Below are 24,680 nucleotides of genomic sequence, written 5' to 3' on the forward strand. Positions count from 1 at the left end.
TTTCTTCTCAGCTCTCTAGGGGACGAGCCTTGTTGAGATGAGGAAAAAAGGTGGAAAGTGACCCCACTTGCTTTCATGAAAATTAGCAAGCTCAGAAAATGTCTTTGGTGCAAGGGGGTGGCCAGTGAATGGTGTGAATGCTAATGAACACAATGAGGGCAGAGGCTCAGCCAATGTTCCCATCAACTCCATCAGATGATCAACAACTGGCAGCAGACTCTTCTTTAAACCACCCTCATCCAGCCTACCACCGTCCAACTCACCTCATCAACAAAGTCTGTTTGGAGAAGTGATTTCTGAGGGGGTTCTGGTTTTTTGTTTTGTTTTGTTTTAAATTATTATTTGTTTCTCTGTTGATGTTTTCTTTCAGAGTTGCACTGAATTTGAATTCTTCAAGCCCTGTGAAATGTGGGAGTGTCTCCTGTTTCTGTACAGCATGGCCCCAAGTAATGATCCTCAATTTTCCCAAGGCATTTATCTGGACATCTCACCTTACTGGGATCAAGGGCAAGGTATTTGCAAGCGCTACCTCCTCTGAAGTTCCCAAGTCCTAGAAGAGTTCTTGCTCTGGAGAAAGAGGTACTTCTCTGGGCACCAGCAGATCACCAATTGTAACTGGTTTTGTCAGCATGAAAATATGTATTTGCTTCGTCTGCAAGACGAAACATAATTCAATTTATCCCATGACTTCCTAGAAGTACTGTGACTCCAGAAGTCTACTAAAAGTGCTGAATAGTGGTTGTATTTTTTTTTTTTTTTTAATTATCCAGTGGTAGAGTGTCCTTGAAAAGAGCTCTGAAAACCTTTGAAAGTATGTGACTGGTGCTGAAAGTCCTAGACAGAAAGACAGGCTGTAAGAGACCAGGACCAATTGATACATCCCTATTTAACTCCCCACTTCTTCCTTACTATTTCCCATCCCTGCATCAATAATGCAGCAGGCAACGAAAATGAATGAAGTCACAGAGTCTTATTCTAGTGCTTCTTATTCTAGGACAAGCTCTAGTAGCACAAAAATAGCTCCCACTGGCAAGTCTCCACACTCTTGAGAGGTTTAAACCCGTGAAACCTGTCCTTTAACCTTATGGAGAAGATCTATAAAATTTAAAAGAGTTTCAACCATTTGATTTAAGAAAAAGTCCTTTCAGAGTTTGAAGAGTTTAACACAATTAAAAAACAATTCTAGAGTTATAAATTATTAAAGTCAATGTATATTCTATAAGGCGAGCTGTGTGCATGTATTTTAAGGTCTTTGTTACAGAATTCAGCAGCAGTTTTAATTTTCTGTCATGGTCAATAGGATTGATTAAAAAGCAAACAGCTCCTACTCCTACCCCCCTCAATAACGTAGAGAAGAAAAACACAAATGTCTAAAATCAGTCAGGTATTGTTTTGTTTTTAAATCTCCTGGGATTTTTGTATTTGGTGTCTGATGTCTAGTTTGCTTTTATTCATTCCAGAATAAATGGATAGCAGTCAGAGAGACCTTGAATAGACAGACGGTTAAGGTACTCACATGAGATCCCTGGGTTCAAGCCTCGATAGCAGACAAAACAAACTTTTGCCTGAGGCTTTAACATCCTATGTACCTTAACCTGTCAGTCCTTACAGTTGGAAGAGTTTCATCTTGTATAAATAATGAAACATTTGTAGGGAAAGGGGGTGCAGCATGAAAGCTCTGTCATTGGGGGACTCATTTAGGAAGACTGAAGGCACAGGTTCAAATCCTTCTTCACCAAATGAAGAAAAGAGCAGGTAAAAGTCTTTCCTATCACCTAGACAAATGCAGTGAGCCACTGGGCTATATTCGATCTCTCTCATATGGGTGGATTTATCTCCTCCACCCCACCCCCCAGAGGCCAGTAAATATGAGAGATCTTAGCATTATTTTAAACAATAGTTAAAACATGTTGAATCCTCAAAAAATCTGTCATTGGGTAGAACTCTTTCTTTGCAATCAAAATTAGGCTCTAAGAAACAACCCTGAACTGCTGTAGGAATAGAGGATTACCTGACCAGGAGAGGAATAAACACCTATATGGGACAGCTGATGGATCCTCTAGCTATCTGCAGACTCCTGTTTAAAAGGCCTCTCATTTTACTTTCTAAACACACTTAATTTGAAAGCAACTGTAGGAGGTCACTATAAGAAAAGAAAATTTTACATCTAACCGCTCCTCTAACAAGCTCAGACATTTGCAACCCAGGACCATCATACACATGCTATACAGCACAGGCAGCTTTGCTTTTGCCTCTGCTTCATCTCCAACAGTCAAATGAAAATGAAGTAGAGACCACTATCTCATGGGACTGGGGAGCAGTCTGAGATATTCACTGGTTCTACATCTGTGACAAAATGAAAATATGAATCTGAATTATCACAAAGGAACCCAGGATGCAAAAGTGTGTATGACTGTGGAGTTGAACACTTTGTTGCTTGTTTAATTTTTTTTTGGATAGATTACAAGAGCAAAGCTTTCTTGTCTGAAGCTTGTAGAGCAGCTCATGAAGACTTAATCAGATAAGTGGGTCCTTTCTCTGCTGGTTTCCCTGCCTGGCTGATGGAGTTCAAGACCTGTAGGCAATGGATGAAACACCAATTGGCACCTCTCTGGGTGCAGGTTCCACTAGATGCATCTTTAATGGGTTACTCCTGCCAGGTTTCAGTTGAAGCAGCAAGTCCAGGGTCTGCAGATAGATGAGTTTTTCCAGCTGAGGACAGCAGGTGCACAGACTGGACTGTGAAAACAAGAGGGAAATGGGACTGGCTTGCATCGATCCCGGCTGAGTGCAGCAACCTGAACCAGGGACAACTCTCTCTAATGGGCTGTGGGAGCTGTACCGAGAGTGATGAAGAGGGAGTCAGGCAGAGAAAAGGTTGGAAATGCTTTGAAGTGAGAATCTTCAGCCTAAATCCATCACAATGCATAATCAAGTACATATGCAAAGCTGGTCTTCAGGTGCTGCCTAGAGGCCCATAAAATCAGTTGCCTACAGTGCTGGTCATTAGCAAAAGGTTGACTGTTAATGCTGTTAATTTTCTGTAGTGTACTTTAGTTTACTGATATGACAGACAGAGCTGGAATCTCCTTCCTCAATATTTTAACCTAGTTCCTAAACAGGGACAAGTATTTTCAGACTTTGTGAAATTAATGAGGCCTGTTTGCCAATGGCTTGCTCATGACTGGATTCTCTGATGTCTAATAAAGGACAAGATCAATTAGTTCCTTCAGTGAAAACACTGATAGTGCCTTTTCCCCACCATTCTACCTGTTTCCAAAATTCATCTTAGAACAGAATATATTTGAGCCTTTCTACCCCCACTGCTTAATTTATGTGAAACCAGCTCAGATTTCAAAAGCTGAAAGACAGACACAGGCTGTGATCATATAGTCTTCCTTCCCCTTGAAGCCAAATTTATAATTTTAGATTGTCAGAGCTGTTTAGGGATCTCCATAACAGTACGATATCATTTGTCCAGTGAGCAGATTGAGATAAAATTAACATGACCACTCCTCAGTTGAACTGATTACCCTGTGCCTCACCAACAACTGTCCCTCTCTGGGGGTCTGATCCCACCACGCAGTCAGACCCTGCCCATGTGTATAAGGGAGTAGTCTCCTATAATGTTTGGAAGTGTCTGGCAAACATTAAGAAATTTCACAGTCTCACCAGGGAAGGAACTAGTTTTTAACCCCAACTGGCAGATAGTGAAATGAGGGAAAAGGGAAAAATGGGTTACATGAATTGTTCAAGGAATGAAGAAAAGCTGTGGCATAAATCTACCTTTATCTCCCACATATCAGCTTAGTACTTGCAATGATATCCCATCTTTTAAACATTTGCGATTTGGTATTTGGTACAATCCTGCAGTACTTGAGCCAGGGTTGAGTCTAGGGTTTGGTATGGTTTTGTTTCCCTTGAACCAAATTAGGATCTTTCAAGTGATGGTTTACAGCAGGAGCAGGGCTATTACTTTTCTCTCATTAATTCACCCACGTAACAGGACCACTTCCACCGTGTGAGAAAAATTTCAACTTCTGCCCTGTGCCCTCTAGACACAAACCCAACCCCATGCCATCACTAGGTCAATCTCCAGCAGAAGAGAGAAGGCAGCCCTCCCAAATCCCATGTCCCTGTTCCTACTTGACATTGGATCTCTCTCTCCTTTATTTATTTCATTTCCTGTGCTCAGAATGCAATGAACCTCTCCAGGTTCATTCATTCATTTTCACTTTGGCAGCATGTCACTACGCGGACAATCTATTGAGGATGAGATGGAAATAATATTACGTTACTGAGCTGATAATACCTGACTTTAATATCTCTTAGCAGCATCTCCATTGTGCTATGTCAGTGAAACAGATCAGACAGTGTAGGTCTCTAGTGTAAACCAAGAAGGCGGCGGGGGGGGGGATACTTCTGCTATCAAAATTAAACTTCTAATACATCAGCAACAGAAGGTGAAGGGGCAGCAGAACTGCAAGGGAACAGATCAGCTATCTTTCAAGTAGCGCCTCTGAGCAGGTAGCTAATAAACATCTGTATTTAACTCCAAGCACTTTTCCTCCCTCTCTTTTCTCCCATCTCCTTGTCTTGTCTGCTCCCACTAATACACTAGGTTGGTTATATATAGCTCATTTTAGTGACATCATAACCATTCTGTTGGTCATTATCATGTTACTTAAACAGATTTACGGTCCGTGTGTTTGAATAAAAAAAGGACGAAGGGGGGATGTTCAAGGAGCCATGAGAAAAGATATTCAAGAATTGTGGTTAAGACAACCCTAAGAAGCTCTGTGAATGGCTTTGCTCTCTAAATCAAGTCAGTAAGTCTGTCTTGCAGGTAAGACACAGGGCAGGGAGTTGGGACAACTTGGGTATTGTTCTTGCTCCTTCCATTTTTTGGCTATCTGTCCTTCAGGGATTGTTTAGCTTTTCAGTATCACTGTTTCTGCATCTCCAGCCTGCGTGTGAGAGAGCATCTTCTGTGCTTTAATGGCTAGATGGACTTGTACATGCTAAACATATTCATTCCTTTGATTCAGTTGGTATGGCAGCAGCGGAGAACTTGGTTCAACAGTTGGATTTAATAGACCCTGATCATGGGTCAGATTTGATCCTGAATGCCAATAATTTCATCTGAGGATGGAGTTGGATAAAGGGATATTTCTAATTCATTAAATATCCTCTGCTGCCTCAGCAAGCAGCTCATCAAGGGAATCATTAACAGCATGAAATTTTTAAATGTGTGTTTACAAATGATTCTATGAAGAAGATGTCTGGAAGAGCCTTTCAGCTCTTCCATGTGAATTTCAATGGCCACATCAGCTATGGATAAAATGCAGAAGGTTGAAGAGGTCAAGGCTGAAATGAATGGACCTCTTTTTAACTCTTCATGTCCTGGTGATGCTGGCAGACTTTCTTCTGCCTCTCCACCAGTCCTCAACATGCCTCTCTGGTATTCCTCTTCACATGCCAATAACCACAATTTACCCCTCCCACACCTATTGCTACCTGGTGTATCACCGCCATCTATATCTAAGATTGTAAGCTATGAGTTTGAAACCAGAGTTCAAAGAAGAATTAAAATTCTGTATCTCTGTTCCTACAATTGCCTCATGTCTATTTCCAGAGGAGAACTCACAATGAGGCGGTCCTCTTTGCTATATTACAAGCCTGGTGAAAAGTGTGAATGAAAGCTGTGTTAAGGCAGAATAATCTACCAGAGAGAAAAAGGCCAAAGGAAAGAAAATAAGAAATAAAGTTTTTAATGGGTTTCTGAACTTTCTGAGAGGCTGCAGACACAGCATCCTAGTTTTTGACATCTATGCACTGATGAGTTTTCCCCTTTTTCTTTTGCTGCTAAACTTCCTCATGCAGCCAAAATACAAGTGGTCCCTGGGCACTGATTTATATTATTTTTAGCGATGTGCAGGCAGCAACAGTTTTAGGCCCTCAAAGCCTAATGATATTTTCCTTTAAAGAAGAAAGAGAGAGAGAAAAGTGATCATCCACAGCAGATCGGAGCAGGAGGAGGTGACTGATAAAAGTTGGGACTGGCAGATTCAGCACCATACCCTAATTAGATGGGAACTTGGCATTTGCCATGTGACTTCTGCCCTGGTAAAGTTCTCATCTGACTAGACGAGGGAATAAATTCAGCACCTCTCAAAGCCATCAAGGTCTAAAATCCATCCAACTCTGTGAGCAACCTCAAATTTTTATGATCCTGACTTCAAACTCCTAAAATAACATGTTGTGAACTATAGAAAACAGCTAATTTTAGGGGTAAGGTACTGGAATAAGATTAAGGACACTTCAGTCTTATTACCAATTCTGTACCAAAATTTCAAAGTCACACTGGGCAAGGCACATAACATAAGCCACATTTGTTGAACGGGCAAATTTGTTCTTTTGCTTGTCTTGTTTCTTCAGACAAAAACAATTTTGGGAAGGGAGGTTCTCCTGACATGTGAGCCCATGGTCTTAGGCTCTTCTAAAGCATAAATAGCCAGAAGTAATTCAGTACTGGCATATCTTCATCAGAACACTGGGACTAGATTCATCAGTACAGATTTAGTCATCTACAGTATTGGCATTTACATCTGAGATAGTCATCTAGGTCACCTTCACAACCCACAAGAAATAGTCAATTCTAGAGCACGATCCATTTAACTCAAATGTAGATGTCAGAAGAATCACTCTCTGGAATTGCCTATTTCTCTCCACTGACTGTGTATAGAGTCTAGGCTATTAGGTCAGATGCATATTCACTATCCATATTTATCAATTAATCCCAAGTTGTGACCACCTGCAGAAGACACCCTACTCAAAGCACCTAGAATTTCCATGATTGGGCTTGTGGTTAGTTCTCAAGCGTGGGATCCTTACTGACCTATGGAGACTCCCCTGAGAGCCCAGTTTTTGCCATGATCTGCTAGAACTCAGAGGATTAGAATAGGAATAAGATGAGCACTGATGAAACGAGGAGTAGATTTACAGATGCTTTTAGGCAACAATTTTTAATTTCTTCCATAGGATAGAGAAAAGCAACACCTACCCACCTCCAAATATGAGTAATTTTGTCTGCAAGGGAAGCAATGCACTTTGACTTCTTGTGATATCTTGTTTCAAATGTGAGCGATGGTGGGCATTCTTCATGGTTTACTAAGGCACCCCATTCACAAAGTGGGGTAATAAAAGAAACACTACTCAGGAGCCTGGTTTCACAAAGCTGGTCAGAACTTCACATTTAATTGAAACTGTCCAACAGTTCAAAGGTTACAGCTGGGGACAAGGCAGAAAGGAAGAGTAACAGATACTGAGAGAAAGATTTCTTAAGAAGATGAACAGGAGAGGAAAAAAAAAAGGAACAGAACATAAAGAAAATCAACAACCTAGCCTGCAAACCACCCCACTGCCACAAAGGAAGCCATTCATTTACATTCGCAAGGAACCCAACAGCAGCCAGAGGTGTCTGGGCACTGCCATTCCACAGATGATGTCAGGCGTGCGGAAGATTTTTCAATTAATCTCTCTTGACCCTATGCCTTGAACCCTCATTCCTATTTTTAACAACCCCATTCTGTTGGATGACCTTGGGACCCAGTGACCAATAATGCCCATTTAAGTAACTGCGGGGGTGTCAGTAAGTATGCAAGGAGAATTTGCAAGGGGCTCATTATATAGAGAGTTAGTTACCACAAAGAAGGACTCACTCTCTCTCTCTCATTCTTGCCTGTAGGCTGGTAGTTGGGGACCTTAAGCAGAGACTAGGTCATGCTAAACACATGAAAAATGCTCTAAAAACGTCGTTCTGCATGTAGATGGTTAGAGAACTTGGAGAAAAGAAAGGGCATATGAACATATACCAATCAAACTCATGAACATCATGAAGAAAACCATTGAAAACTTCATATTCCTTCTTTCTACTAAAATATTAGAAAAGAATTGCAACTAAAACAAACAAAAGAAGCCCAGATCTTGTTTTGCAGCACAGTGTGAAACCTAGGCTATTCCTGTTAATCATTTTGAAAGACTAACACAGAAAGGATTTGTCTTCAAGTTCATGCATGTCCACCAAATGTAGAGAACAATTTTGAGTCACAAGAGACAAAAATGCACTAAACCCACTTTGCCTCACCAATTTTACAGAACACAGTTTTATGCCCACAAGACACATGCTTCAAAACATCCTGACAGAGATTCGGCAATAAGCCTTGGATGCAAACGTAACTTTTATTCCAGTATGAAAATATGTGTTGTACCCTCATAAGCATTGTAAGGTTATGAAGGTTTCTCTTTCCTGTCTTCAGTACATGTGTTTGGCAGGCTGAAAAATAATGCATTTCTCTGTTTTCTTTAAAAAAAAAAAAAAAAAAAAAAAAATCTTCTGTTGAACAGTGCTATGACAACAGCATGGGAATGAAAACACTATGTGCCGTATTGCTATGCAAGTCTCTCCGTACTCCTCTGTTGATGGAATGACAACCATCTTGGTCCTTATTCTAGGTTTCAAACAGCTATCCTTTCAGAAAAAGTCTCTGGATCAGAGAGGGGGAATGACAACAGATATTGCTGTTGGCTTAAAGGAGAATGAATGATAGACCTGGTAGACTGGGTTGTATTTGAAGATACTGACCGCAAGTGAAAGGAGAATTTTCTCTGTAGGATCCCCAGTCTTGGGATTCTGGTAGGTAAAAGCTGAAGAACAGGTAAGAGGATTTATAGGAGTTGTGTGGGTGATGTTGGATTAATGCTATTAATCAGAACGTAAAAACTGTCATCCTGGGTCAGACTAAAAGTCTGTAACAAAATAACCTGTTTCTGACAGTGACCTGTAACAGATGTTTGGGGAAAGTGTATAAAAACCATGGCAATTACAGAGTGATCTTTCCCCTGACTGCACTCTCGTGTCTGCAATCAGCAGTTTAGAAACTTTGCAGGTTTTTGTTTCCAAAGCTTTCAGAAGGTTTGCATGTAAAAAGTTATAAAATACACCAGTAAAGTCAGGCATTGCTGAAGCACACTGGTGAAAACCATTCTCTGTCATAAGAATGAATGAAGAATGGACAGCTTGATAATATTACTCCAAACAGGCTTAGGTCCTTGACTAAAACCATCTTCGGCATATAGGGAGAGCATGTCGTTTTTCTCTGGGATGCCATTCAAGGTCCACGTGCATCAGATCATACCAAAATGCATGAACCTAGCAGATTACATGCCAAAAGGCTGGGTAAAGTACTGGAGCAGGAAGATTTCAAGGCTCTCTGAAAGTTCATAAATTATGATAAACCTGTTCATCCAGCATCTCTTGAAAAACTCTTGTCCATGTAATTGTCCTTGTACCACTCTTGCTGGGTCATCGACTAGCAAGGCGGCCAATGCACTCTACCCCACTAGCATTACACAAAACTGATCCTAAGCAGTGATCAAAGGAAAGCAGAAGGGCAAAGCGCCAGCAGAACAAAGAAGATAAGGCCCAAAGAAATCCATCAAATTTTAAAATGCATCGGATGCACTAACATCTCAGAGGAGACTCAGATAAGGACACAAGTAACTCTTCTTACATATTCCTTTGAGCCTGAACTTTGACGCACAGCCTCACCAATTCTCCAACAGGTCTGCTCACCTCTTTGTTCGTTCAAGAGCCTTTATCTTCTAATGGAGAGATTTCATTTTGCTGAGCTCCACTGATTATTAAAAAATAAGAACTAAAAATCAAAATGCTGCTGTGTGCATTTCTCCACCAATCATACAAATCTCACTTGCCTCTGCTCTTATCACTCTAGTTTCATCCAGGACAGACCTTTTGTGTGTGTTTCCAAAACAATCTTGCCACCGCTATGTTCAGACCTTGTTTCTATATTCTATATTTCCTGACATCAGGCAAACCCTCCCTTTTTTCTTGTCTACTCCAATTAGTTTCTATTATAGCTTTTTTCTTTCCTTTCCTTATATTTTTTAATTCTCCTTTCTCTTTAATTCACTGGCTCTGTACCGGTGTCGTTTAACTCTCAGGAAGTATTTTGGGACATGCTTGATTAAAAAACATAGAGGAGATTAAATTCAAGCAGTTCTGTATTTTTATCTTGGTACTTCCACTTTTCTCTGTCAGTATAATAGTATAATATCTGTAATAACTGAAGTATTTATATATTTAGTATTTTAACAATATTTTTTTTCAGTCCAAATATTCTAACTTCACTGTTTTAAAACTAAGAGATAGAAACTTAAATGATGGATCTAAAAAGCATTCTAAATTTCTTCTTTTAAAACATATTTTAGTGTTTTAATTGGATTATTATTTATATAACAGTCCTCATGTTTTCTGGAAATTTGAAATAAATTCATGTCAAAGTTACAAGATTTCTTTGATGTTATGTGGAATGCCTAAAGTATTTTTCGGTTTGTATCTCTTTTCAAGCAGAGTTTGAGATACTAATGGAATCGGCTGATTTACAGAGATGGAAGTTTCAGGGGAAAAAAATTAGATATATTATGAGGCTTCGGTCATTACAAGTTTAACCCTTGGATAATCCTCATTCTTCTTAACTGAAAAAAACAAATTTAATGGATTTTATTTCCATTTCATTCTGTATAAGGAAAGGTGGGTTTTTTTTCCTCCTTAAAAAGCTGTGCAGTTCTTTAAACACAACCCTGAGGAAAAAAAAAAAAATCATCCTTCCACCTGGAGTTTTGACTCATATTCTCCTTCCTTCAAGTCATATGCCTGACTTATTTGTAAAAACTTCCAATAAACATGAATCTGACAGTCAGCCTAATATGCTGGAATCAAAAGCTATTATTGACTTTGCCATATTGATCAATGGTGGCCCAAGCCCTGTAATAGATTACGGTGTTTCTCTCTGAACGCGGCTGCTCAGCTGTTCCCTCTCTGCATTAAATGAATGTTCCTCTGTCAGGAAGTGTTAAAATGACCCGGTTCAGACCCTCCTGCTCCAGGCCTTGCCCTCCCATGGATTGGGAGCGTGATGCACTTCCAGAGCCACATAAGCGCCGAAGCAGCAGGTCGCTATTTCTGTTTGGAGGGGGATTTCACATGGTTCTTTGCCATTCACCCCTGTTTTACCCGCTCTTAGCAATGCGTCCGTCCCCTTTCCCACGGCACATCTCACAAGTATTTGTGCACTTTTGCTTCACTGCGTTGCTGTGTGTGCTATATCCTTATTGTATAGACTGGGAATGGAGCCACAGGGAGGCTAATTGACTTGTCACACAGAAAGCTCATGAATAAGAGGGAGTTTGAAGCCACTTCTTTCATGTCAACAGCAGGCGTATGAAATGTTGACTAGCTCCTCTCTCCTTATGTTCCTCAAACCAACCTTCCTCTCCCAGCTCTAAATTCCAAGACAGTTACTAGGTGAAAAAGATCTCTTCATCTGCTTGAAGAGTATGGCAGGATGGCTCTTCCATGACATCAGTCTGAGCTCAACGCAACCCCGAGAAGGACTATCTTATGCCTAGAGGTGACTTACCCTTCAGTAGACTGCGTAGTCATGGTCTTTTCTGAGCTACCTGGAGGTGTTAACCGCAATAGCTCTGGGAACCACATGGACCTCCTTCAATAAGGAATAGCAGCAACCATTTGGAAGGCAGCCCCGATGCTTTGCACTGCTCTGGGCTGGGATTTAGGCCAATGATCAGTCCAGCTAAGTTCCTAGTGGAAGCGACCTTTCATGAGGGGTACAGGGATTCAAAAAACACAGGAAATTCTGCTATTTCTACAGCTGCCCCTTCTCTTGAAGCCAAAAAAAAAAAAAAAAAAAAAGGCAACAACTCATGTCTTGTGGAAATATGCAATTCAGAAATGTTTAAATGAAGAAATGTCTAAAGAAAATTTCTACTTCCCTTCTGAACAAAAAGATGTAATCTGTACTGAACAGCCAGTTGCAAAAAGTGTTTCAATATTATCTTTTCACAGGGAAAAATTATACATAATGTTCAAGAAAAGTGAAATGAACACATAAATGCTCTTTTCAGTGAAACCTTATATTTTTCACAGATTGTTTTCCTAAGTTAGAGTATTTCCACTGGATTTAATCAGAAAAGAAGCAAAAGATTAAAGAAAGGCAGAGAGGTTCAGTGATTCACTCAAGACAGATCACTATTTGTGAGACCCAAGCAGGTCAGGAGCAAGGAGTGTACAGGAGTTACACAGAGGAAAGCTCACATTGCTCTTCCCTGAGAGTAAGCCCACAGCCAACATTTCTAGATCTATTAATCAACAGCCTTTTGTTCAAACTGGGAGAAAACAAAACCGTACTGTGAAGCAAACAACGGACTTCGGTATTGAAATGGAAAGGATATGGAGAACATGAGAGTTTTAGAGCAGGTGGCATCAAACCCTTCCCGAGCAAGTCAAGGGCTCAGCGTCCCCAAAGCAACTCAGCAGAGAGCTCCCCAAAGCAATCTCTTACACAGTCTTCTGTAGTATGTAAATTTATTGAAATACAGTCCCCTTTGCCTACTGGGAGATGAGTGCGCTGTGATCCGTCCTCTCAACCCACACTGACACAGGCAGCTGACATTGTGGTTTTGAAGATTTCCTTTTTGTTTTTGCTGCCAGCTCGTGGGAGGGGGAGAGAAGGAGGAAGGGGAAAGAGGAGGGCGTAACGCGTTTGCGAGTGTGTGTAGGCAGGCCAAGAGAATCTGTGCCACCGAACACCCAGATGGCAGGAAAAAGTCACCTTTTACTAACTGGATCCGAGGCAGATTTTTATAGTGTGTGGGTGTGAGAGAGGGCAGGGGCTGTGAGGAGGATGCAGGAAAGCAGAGCATGTAAATGCACATATGTTTGCCCCAGAAAGAGGGAAAGAAGGGCACACAGTGGATAAACAGGCTTCTATCTGCATGTATACAGTGACAGAGATCCTCAGGGGAGAGGAGCTGAGTTATGGAGACACGCTTCAGGAGCAGAAATCCAAGCACCTGATAAGTCTCTCCTTTGCCCTCCTCTGCAGAGGCACACGGGACGTCTCCAGCTTCCCACTGCCCTTGCAAGGTATGTTACAGGACAGTTTCTTTTTCCCCAGATCCCCTGAAATGGGCTTTAACAATGGTGAAAAACTGTCTGTCTTGACCTGTACTTCCTCTACGCCCCTCGAGATGACACATCCCACATGCAAGTCAAGGGCCACATTCCGTATCTTCATGCTCCTGACTGCGAGGCTGTACCCCCACCTGTACCTCTTTGCAATCCGAATTCCTGGCTTTAGGAAGAAATGAGCCAGTAGAAACCATTCAAAAACTGCTTTTCTGGGCTCCCATATATCTATGCTAATAAACTAAACCAGGCCATGACCCGTTCATTGACCTTGCAGGCATGAAAACCTTGCACATGTGTAGTTAAATTCTGTACCTTCTCCCCAAAACTGGGTGGACTGAGTCCCACTTGCCTGAAACAGTCCATACTATCCCCTAGACTGTACCTGGGGACCATGGCAGAGTGTTAACTAACATGGGCCCAAAACACGGCAGGGAGTGTGCTAACAGCAAAATAATACAGACAGACCCTTGCCACATAATCACAGAATGACTGAGGTTGGAAGACACCCCTGGAGATCATCTTGTCCAACCCCTCTGTTCAAGCAGGGTCACCTACTTGTCAGTGCTCAAGCCTGTGCCTATAATTTACCAGTGCACAGGGATCCTTGGGAAGGTCCTGACTCTTCCATCACCTGGGGCTGAATCATACTTGTAGTTTCCATTCACCTGAACTATCTGAGGTGCTGGATGGCTTGCAGCTCATGGCACACGAACACAACTCAGAGGGACAAGAAGGTTGGCTTGGCAAATCCTGCTTTGGCTGGGAGTATATGGGTTACACATAAACAGTTCTCCAAAGATGCAGTTAAATACCTCTAAATATCCCACATTAATTGCATGCCTGAATCAGTACTGATGCTCATCCTAAAGGTATCTAAAGACCCTTGCAATTCTCTCCATAATAGGAAGCATAATGAAATGCACGCAGGATAGCTTAAGGCCATGACCATCTCACTTTGGGGGGGGTTCTTAAAGATTTGTAATTAAGTCAGATATGTTAAAAAACTGACAAGTATTTCCAGTGAGGTCTGACCAGACTGGTGAAGATGTAAGCCTTTTGGTGACTGAAAAGAGAAGGGATAGAGGGTCATTTCAACCTCAGTTAGAGTAAGGATGCAAAACCACACAAAGAAAATCTGATGTTGAATGATCTTAAGAGCCTTGCACAGACGGTATGCTGTGATCTTACATCTCTAATATGCACAAGCTATGAGTCCTGGGTGTTGTGTTTCAAGCCAGAATGGACCATTCTGATTATTATTTGGACTCCGTGATAGCAGAATTTAAGTCAGCAAATCCCAGACTGAATAAGTGTCCTCTGTATCCCTCACTCAGCAGAGCAGGCCAAGAATCACCCAATGCCTCTGCAAATACAGACATTTTGCCCACCACCTTTTTGCTGATAACTACGCAGGAAAAGACTGGGCTCCTTACTCTTGATTTAGTCTCAGCCACCAAAGAGATGCCCTGCATCGTGGTAATAGGGAGGTATGTAAAGTCACCTCACTGGCACGTGCCATAGGAGAAATCCACTGGGAACACCTCGACAGTGAGTATCAAGGCAAACCTTTTTCAGTGCCTTCAAGAGAAACCAAAAAGCAAATGAAAACAGAGAAAAATAATCCCCTCACGTCTCCCTCTCCGAAGGCAGCAGATGCTTTAAAATTCACCAGGCAAGGTCTGCCATGTAGCAGACAGTGGGGCGGAGAGGGTGGCTGCTCTGTACCGCTTCCTCCCCTCCCCAGGCCCGCTCCCAGGGATCGCATCTGCATGTGCAATTTTGGCATTTCCATATATCTGGACGATTGTTATGCAGATCTTTGGTACGGGGAGCTGGGTTTGTTCCCTGGCCCTTCTCAGCCCTCCCTCTGTGAGGGAGGGAGCCTTGTGAGTGGTAAACAGCACGCTGCACCGGCTATTAGTAATCCACCAACTGGCCAGCGACCAGGAACCGCTGCAAGCAGCATTTCCAGCTGACTCCAACGCTTTAATTGTTCACTCTGTGTTAAACAGAAATGCATTTCTCTGTCTAGAGATTACAAACGCGGGGCTTGCTCCTCCACCCTCCCTCCAGCATTTTTTCCTTGACCTGGGGGAGTGTATTCCCTCCAAGAGGAGACACCCTGTTGTAGAGTTTGCTGTGACAGCAGAAAGGGACACCAGATCATCTGTGTTAGTAATCGAGGGCACGAACCTCAACCCTCGTCCCAATCTCCCATCTTGCACATGCTCCTGCTCACATGAAGCGAGAGCTGAACCTGGCTGGGGATTTCCAGCTTTGCTTATCATGAGCTGCACCTTAACGAGGACCTGATGCAAAATCCACTGATGCCAATGGAGAGACTCCTTCTGTCTTCAGGAGCTTTGGATCAGGCCCATAAGGAGTCATCTTCAGCACAGCCAGTAGACCAGATCATTTGATGGTATGAATCAGTGCAACGGCACCGACTGCCACGAAGCGAGGCCAAAGTACATCAATGGAGACCTATTTCAGGAGTTCCGTTAATGGAGGAAAACAGTATTCCCTGTAACAGCGCAACAAGATGCAGTACCTGGACTGCAAGTTCTGTCAAGCCATTGCTGTATCTCCCAATACCTTCCAGGAAGTTCTTTGTGCAATTTTGATCTCAAAAGGGATCATGTAAGATATATGTGAACTTCACTTGCAGAGTGCTTATTTCTCTGCTTTTGGAAAAGAAAAAAAAAAGAAAGAAAAAAAGAAAGCAATTTTTGCACTAATGTAACAAAATACGTTACAGATTGCTCAAGTCATATGGACTTGTATACAGATGTTGATATGCAAAAGCCACACCTCTAAACATTTTTTTTTTTTTAGGAAATATACATACAATTAACTGCCTAGTCTGCCCTTTTTATAGCACTGATTCAAGGTGCTGCAAATGTCAGTTACTGGGTGAGTTACTCTGGTGCCTAGACCCAAGTCCCCTGTAGAGTCCTCTGTGGGGTATGACAGGCCCTTATATCAGGTTGCTATCCTTCCTCTGCACTTAAGGTGTTGTCAGACTTGCTAAATGGACCATCAAGGAAGCTGCACTCTGAGCAGGTCCCTTCTTCCACACTGTTGTGCAGGAACCCCTGCTATTTTACCAGCTCATGCTGTGAAGGAAGGGTGGATCACATAATGCCAAATTCTGGCAATAAAAAGCAGATTTCATGAAAAATGCATTTTACACATTCTACTTCATCCTGAACCAAAAAGAAAAAGTCACTTTTTTTCCTAAATACAAGCATCAGACCCCTCTGAGATACTCTGCTGTAGACATCTAAACTTTTGCCATCTGAATTTGAGAGTCATCCCATTACAGACAATTAATTTTGAAGAAATTGTTACTGGACCCAAGCACTTAAGATGATTATTTTAAGGACAGACAGGCTGTTCGCTCCCCCCATTGACCACAGGAGTGGAGATAATCAGCTCGGATTTAAACATCTATCTTTTAGACATTTAAATAAATCTGATCCCTGAAACTCAGCTTGAGTGGGGCACCCATATACTGCAGGTGGAAAAGGCTTGACTTGTGCTGCAGACTTCTGTGGACAACACTACCAGTAGAAGATCCCTGATCCTCACCGTGATGCAGATGAAGCTACTCCAGCCAGCTTGAGAGCTCGCTGTGCTCATGGAGGGAGTCTTTGGCTGTCCCTGTACCGCGAACAGATTTACTGTTGCATCTGTGTCTGCGCCAGGAAAACTTATCCTAGCTTCTGAGATGTGTAAAGGCTCCTATCATGGATGAGATTGAACTGGCATTCATAGATCTGAAGAAAAGAAGTTATCACTAGAATATTTAAATCTGTCTCTGAATACACCGGCTTTGAGTCCAGGTTCAAGCTAGGTTCTCCAGCATCAGAGCTCAGGCACACAATGCAGGATGGGTTTGACAGAAAACTGCATCCAATTTCAAGTGAAACCAGCCAGAAGAAAAAAAAAAATCACAAAAACAACGAACCAAGCAAACAAATGAAAAAAAAAGCTGACTTAAAAACTAGGAAGGAAAAATATCAAACAAAGCAAAACAGCTGTGCTGCAAATAACACAGTGTTTTTCATTTTCATGCAGAAAGTTTCTTTCAGCAAAATAAAATAAAAACAAGAAAACAAGAAAAAAATATGTATTTGTCTGTATCCTTATTCAAGATGAATTCCTAGGTTCTCCAAGTACCTGGATAACACTCTCCATTTGGGTTTTAAACCTTAGAGCCACAAGAGTATCTTGCTGTGGACAATGGCAGCGAGAGAGAGAGAGATTGTGCAGTGCAAGAATAACCTGGAGTCCCACCTTACAGCTTTGCTACCCAGCTGATTTCCCCAGGCACTGATGCAAACATCTGGGTGTTTGTGTGCATGTTGACATTTATTTCTTTATTTTTTAATGCCATGGGGAATTGAGGATTAGGTTTGTTATTTCCACTAACCAGGCATTAAAATACCTTGAGCCAATCATGCCCTTACTGAGTTTCAACTGAAAAGCACTAGGCAGAGAGAGGATGACACAGCCCTAGGAAATAGTAAGAGAGATTAATGCAAACCACAGCGGCAGCACAAACAGCACCCAGACGTAATGCACCGAGTAAACCACTTTTTTTTTTTCCTTCCTTTCACATTGTGGTAGATTAGCCACCAGAGGGAGTCCAAGAGATCCCCAAGAACTGCAGGATAAACCGGTCAGCTTTTGGCAAAATAAAGGTAATTAAACATTTTTTACCGGGGGCTGCAGAGTTCAAACCAATGTGAGCTGCTTTAGGTCACTGCGAGATCTGCATCGCGGCAAGATTTCTCAGAAAAGCTAAATCAGATTTAATTTACAGTTTAACTTCTCCAAGAAAACAAAGGGAATAAAGAAGCAAGTTGATATTGTTAGTATTATTGTTGATGCTGAAAATGGTCTTCTCCCTGTGTATTTCTAATTAAATAATATTATGTGTTTATATATAGGTCAATGGAATGGAAAAGAAGGTCAGGAGACCAGAATCCAAAGGGCAAACAGTGCCTCATCTGTATCACTATACACTCGCTCATGTGTATGGAAACACACACAGATATTTAAACACAAGTACATCATATACTGTTCAGTCTTACTGTTTGGTAGCAGAAGATGAGACACAAGATTTCACACTGCCTCGCATCTCCCCGTCTGACCTCAAAGATGGAGGAGGAAACCAGCTCTCCCAGGGGACTTGGAAGGTGTGAAGGGTGTCACAGGCTGCTATTTATAGCCATGTCAGGTTAGAAAGACACTACCACACACAAATTTGAATCATCTCCCTCCTTATAAGACAGGGTAAGAAGTAACACTGGTGGGCCAGAAATATTAACATGCCAAAAAACTGGGTTGTGCTCTGTTATAGAGCTTTTGTGGCAAAAAGTAACCACATAAATGTCAGGAAAGACATCTTCCCCAGAAGATCCTACTGCTCTCCTCTGGTCTAAGTTGGGACTATTACCTCAATGGCCAAAAGCTGAGCATTTGTCTTCAACACTGAGCTACAAAATCCCCATCCCTACCTTCCTTCTAGAGGTTATTGGCTGGACAGGCAAAAAGTTCCTTTCCCCCCGCGTCTTTTGTCCTACAGTAATGAAATCCTACAAGACTGGTCTGAAAACAGATGGGTTTCTGCAGAATATCAACATTTTAAGCAGAAAATGCATGCATATGTGGAGGAGGACGGGACTCATACTATTTTTGGGTAATATGGGGCAGATCGTGTTTTCAGTATCATGCCAGTAGTGGTAGCTGAGCTGTGGTGTCCAAGAATGGATAGCTGAAATAGATGAGGCAAGGGAAAGCTGAAACAGGAGCTAAGAGATGTGACTATAGCCATAGAGTGGATCGGTGGCAGAGTACACCCTCACCCACTACACTAAACAGACTGTTCCTTCACCATATTTGAATTTTGCACCTGTTAATACCTCACCCATGGTTGCACTGGGTTGAATATGATGTAGCTACAGGCCTCTATACAAGAGTTAAGAGCTGAGATATAAAAAAGATGCACAACACTCAGGACAGTGATTTGGGAGCAGTTTGTCAAGGAGATCAGGCTGTGGTTGGAGACAAGTGAATGGCTCAGGCAACACCTCCTGGACCAAAATCCATCCAAAGGCTGTGAGGTGAGACTGGAAAAAGAAGCCTGACCTCTTCTTCCTACACATGAGGAGTGTGAGATAACATTCCCTGGCAAGCTGTCTGTTCTCTGGATCAGCAGATTAGCTGGAGTGATTACAAGAAAAGAAAGGATATTTTCCACTCGGTTATTTACAAATTGTACCTAATGAATTATTGATCAGGTGACTAGCCCTCTGCACAACCCTCTAGGAATCTGTCCTTTCTAAGTCACGTTCATGGCCCCCTGGCCCAGCAGGGCTAGTGGAGATGTTTCAGCCTTTACAGTAACGGGGTACCTGGCTGCTGAGGCCACTGTTGTTTTTCTATTGCTTTCTCAGTGCCTGCCTGCAAATTAAACCTCATTAATTTAGGTGGAAAGCAACAGAAATAGGGAAAAAAGCCAAAGCTATGCATCTGTATAGGATAAATGTTACATCCACTGCTCCAAAGCAGAAAAATATTGTCCCCATTATTGAAGTGGGTGAAGGATAAACACAGGAGTCAAATTCAGAAGACCTGAGCTCCTTTCTTGTCTCTGCCACTGAAGCACTGAACAGGTCACTGACTGTATTAGCCAATGTAATTAACTGTCAGCAATAAGAGTGTACAGCCTGTGCAGGTATCATCCACGGCTCTTTTCACAACCATTAGGGACGGGACCAAGAGCCCCACCAGTCTAGAGTGCAATTCATCCAACTAAACACAGGTATCTGCTCAAGGCCAATGCGAGTCATGCCCTAAAACTCACCATCTGTCTTTCCTACCTCTCCGTTAACTATGAAGGGAGCTGAGAAGTGGAAGCCTGCACTGTATGGCCCTAAAGGTAGATCAAATGAATACCATCACTGATCTATCTGTGTCCCAGTTCTCCAGCTGCAAATGGTACCCAGTCTTTCACATTCTTGTCTATTTTGTCTCTGTGGCTCTATGTAAATCCTCAGGCCTTATTGCCGCATCCATGCAGGTTAACACGATACAGTTTTATCTGCATCCTTTTGTTTCAGTATTTCTCTGAGAAAGAAGCTGAACTAAAAATACAGGCACCAGAATCTGGACCCTGGATAGAAATATTGTCTTTGATTCCACTGTACAAAACACAGTGAGGCCCCAGTTTTCACGGCTGTCCCTTAGCCTGCACACTCAGACGATAGCAGCTTGAGCTATTCCATGCCAGACCTTTTACCAGCACAAGGCACTGTCATGGCACTGAAATCAATGGCACCACTTTAAATTTTATGGTTGAATACCTGTTTATAATCTATACAGCAAACATTTATGCTTCATGTAACTTCAGCTTTATTTTTTCAAGGGAAAAGAATAACTTTTTATTTATTATTATTGGTTTTTTGCATAGCTGGCAAGAAGGTTAGAGTCAGTCTCTTTCTCTCTCCTCCTCTCTGAGTACCAGCTGTTCTTCACGGGGGGATATATGAGCAGTTTTATACAGTTTTAATATCCACCAGAAATTACATCTCACTGCCTTTAGGGACTAAACCTTTAAAATTCAATTTCAAATAAATATAATTATAAAATAAGGCAGGAAAAAAAAGGGCAAGAGAGGAAAGAGAGCATCAGAATTCAGTTCCTCGCTATAAGAGCTTCAGGGCACAGCCAGTGGGGCTGTGTTCTTTAGCAACAGTAAGAAAAATGGCCCGGGGCTCTGAGATTAGCATGTTGATGTTTTGGTCACCACTCTCTATATGAAGCCAGAGATGGCAGAATCCTATGCTGCAAAGGAGAGAGGGGAGCAGGAGTTTTGCAGAGGAAGTTTTTATATCTTCCCAAAATCTGTCATAACTGGAGAAACTCTGGAAGCAGAGAGAATGAAGACACAACATGAAACAGAGCTGAAAGGAAGGAGGACTGCTACAGTATCATCTCAGGGTTCTTCCCCCAGAAAAGAGACCTAGCTCCAAAGTAGGGTCTCAGAGAGCACAGCTGTAATTCTGGCAGAAAAAAAAAAAAACGCAAGCACTAAAAAACAACCATCCCAAGGCCAAAAGCTTTGCAGCTTGTTCATTTCCCTCAAAAATGACACAGAGACGATAATCTTGTTTAAATGTAAGACTGGTGTAACTGTGTGGACATGCTAGTCCTTAGAGAGGCATTGAATCTTGCATGTGCAGTGTTTCTGACAAGCCAGTGTTTTTAACTGGAGAAGACTTCAGATTAACATAAAATTAAGAAAGTCCTTGCTTACAGATTTGAACAGTCCTGAGCTGATAGGTGTTCCTTCTGCTCAGTGAAGCTAAGGGAAACAAAGCATATTTAGCATTTTGCAGCAGTGATCTGCTATTTATTGCTAGTAATACATAACACTGTGCTCTAACACCTGTTGGGACCACAGTGTATGCACATCCTGAGTGTAACCACCAAGCAGGCATTGCTAGAAGGAGAAACAGATACACAGAAAATGCAGGTAGGGGAGGCTGAGGTTGTAGAGTAGGTCACTCACAGGGTTTTGAGCCCTGTCCCTCAGATTGTACCACATCCAGGGAGCACAAACATACTGGGAGACTTATTCGAATGCTGAGGATGGATTGGTTACAAACATGGCTCGTTAGTCTGGTTGGAAATAGAGCTGGTGCTATTGAATCTATGAGGAAATTCAGGTTCATTGGGAAAATCCTTGTATCAAATAAATACAAAGAAATGACTTTGAGACATGAGGAGCTACCTGCACATTCCACACTGGCAACAGATGCTCAAGGTGCTCAGCAACTTGCAAGACAACTTTTGCATGTAGGTGCCCCATTCCATGCCCAGCACTCCCCCCTTGTACTCTCTCTGCCTCGCTTCCCAGGAGGAATCTGCTCTATCCAAAAGGCAACATTAATGCTTTAGAAAAGATGCACATAGGGGAAGGCATATGGCCACAGACTGTTTGGACCATGTGTAGGCTGGGCTCCAACAGCTTACTTCTGATTTTCTGAGCTAAATCTGAGAGTGTATGTTCTCTGGAAATCAAGGTAAAAAACACTTTATGGGAAGAAATTCCCTTTTCCTTTCATTGGCAATTCTCAAATTTTAGGCCAACCAAATGACCTAGCTGTGAAAGACTGAGCATCCCTGAGGATTTCTGAGAACTCAAAAATCACATAAAAAGAGGGAAACAGGATTCATAGGCACAAGTGGCATTACTAAGTCAGGAAATAAATTGAAGAGGCCAAACACCTCATTGGGTCAGACATCTCGCAAAGTTGCTCAGAGGCCCAGCTCTTGCCTGGAGAAGATTTTGTTATAAGACCTTATTCTGGGACCCAATGGTCCCAGGCAACTTCTTCCTTTTCCCTAGCAATTTTGCCAGTCACTGCTGGGACTTCGGTGGAAATCCTTGGAAGTAGATTTCCTCTACAGCCTTTCCACATCACACTCCAATGACCAACTTTGCTCAGCACAATCTGCCCGACTGCAGCAGGACGCAGTCAAAAATCAGTCAGCACTTAGGGAGTCCTTTCTCTTTTATCTCACCTTGCTCTCGGTCTGCTCCCTTCCCAGGCCTTGTCCTTTCTTACACAACTTGTGTATCATCAGATAACCAAGTAAATATCATTTCAGAGACCTGCCCCCTTTTGCCATGCATCTGAATAAGCACCAGGTTTGCAGTTATTTGTTTAGCCACTGAGCTGAACAAATTAGATTAACACAACACATGCAGTGAGGGGAGGAGGACGCGAGGAGGGGGGGCCTTCTAACAGAGAAAGGAAAGATGCTGGGGAAGTGCTGTCGTCATGGCAATTAACCCTGTCTTGGCAACGGTGTCCTTCATTCCCCCAGAAAATCTGCTAGGTAATTCCTCTTTCCTCTCCTTCATGTGCATTTCAGAACTGGGGCAGAGCTGCACAGGATCAAAGCTGTGCTTCAGAGCTCAGGAGGTTGTGACAGTTGCATTTGTGAGAGGGGAGATGTGTGGGAGAAGCTTCCTTCTGCTAAATTCATTGACACTCTGTTAACAAGACAATACAACAGCCAGGGTTGGTTGCTGTTTTTTTCTCTCACTCTTTTTTTTTTTTTTTTTTTTTTACAGCCCAATGAGACCTTTCATTATATTTCAAACATGTTTCCTTTAAAGCTGTTGTGAAGATTCCCTCCTACTGCTTCCACTGCTCTTCCTCTTCTTTCACTGCAGCTGATAAGCATCTCACTTTATCAGGTCCTGTTTTATACACGAGACACACAGCATGGGGTTGTGGCAAAACAGCTTGCTCTTCTCCCTTAGAGATGGGCATCTCACAAAAAGTCTGCTCTTACCAAGCCAAGTAGTCACCCTCATCTCTCATTTCAGGGAAACTTAGCATGCTCTTCACCCACAGAGTTGGAGAACAGGTCAATAACATTTCAAAAGCAGACTTTCTGTTGCTGTAAATTAGTACCACTCCTCTGAAGTTAAAGAACTTACTGTCAAGAGGGACCAGATTAAAGCATGCAAACATTGGAAAAGTTGTTATCCATATTTTACAGATGGCACAGCAGAGTCAGAAAAGGGTGATTCACATGGAATCACTGTCCTGGGAGCAGACAGAAATCTTCTGCATCATAAACCAGTGAATGAAACACAGAACCTCTCTGGTATGAAGCAGCAGTGACCATCTTACAAACTGCTCTGGAAAGCCCAGAGCCTGGTCCATTTTCCAAAAGGAAATTACCAAAAAGACCATCTTCGAACTACATACTATCAGTAACAGCCCCCCCCCAAGATAAGAAAAGGACCAGCTGTACCAAGGTAACTTAAGCATATTTGTCAAAGGATAACTTTGACTGTTCTACAACTTTGACTTGGAGCTGGTACTTTTTTCAACTCTCTGCCCCTCTAATTGAAAGGTCTGGAAGCGGTGACCTCTCACTGTTGGAGACACAGCACTGAATTGTGATTTTCTATTTCTGAAATAAACTCCTCTGCAAAGGGGGAAAAAGTCCCCCCAGCACATGAGAACATCTCAGTGATTCCTCTTCCACCACAGAAAAGAGTGGACAAGTACTTAGGTAATTGGAAAGAGAATGTATCTAATTGCAAGAAAAGCTTTACTAGATTAATCAATTTAATGTCACCTCTGATAATTCTTGAAGCAATTCCATGTAGATAATCAGGATGTATTGATAATCCAAAGTAATCAAGAGGTGTGGAGAGATGGAAAAGCCTTTTTCCCCAGTGTACTATTGTTACGACACATTTGAAAGAATCAGGCAAGAATTTTCCTCCTCTTTTTTTGTTTTGCTGAATGAAATCTGTCTCCAGAAAATTTTAGCATGACAGAAAAGGATTCAAAGATCTTTTTTTTATCTAATCAAACTGGAACAGTCCTGTTCTTTTCCAAGACTTTCCCATAGTCTGTAGTATTTTCCAGTGGTCTTTAAACTGAAATAAGGACCTGCAGCCAGAAGTTAATTAACCAGCCTATTGGCCTCAACAGTAAATAACATTAACAGCAAGAATTCTCTGTTTCACAGTGGAAACTTGCAGGAGGAACTAGTGGAGAAGGTG

At 42.1% G+C, this 24,680-nt stretch overlaps 1 protein-coding gene across 1 annotated transcript in view; it reads right to left on the reverse strand.

The window, feature by feature from the left end:
• CELF4 (CUGBP Elav-like family member 4) overlaps positions 1–24,680 on the reverse strand; it is a 716,072-nt gene that overhangs the window by 484,649 nt on the left and 206,743 nt on the right.

Source organism: Aquila chrysaetos, chromosome Z (assembly GCF_900496995.4).
Source record: "Aquila chrysaetos chrysaetos chromosome Z, bAquChr1.4, whole genome shotgun sequence".
NCBI classification, from domain to species: Eukaryota; Metazoa; Chordata; class Aves; order Accipitriformes; family Accipitridae; genus Aquila; species Aquila chrysaetos.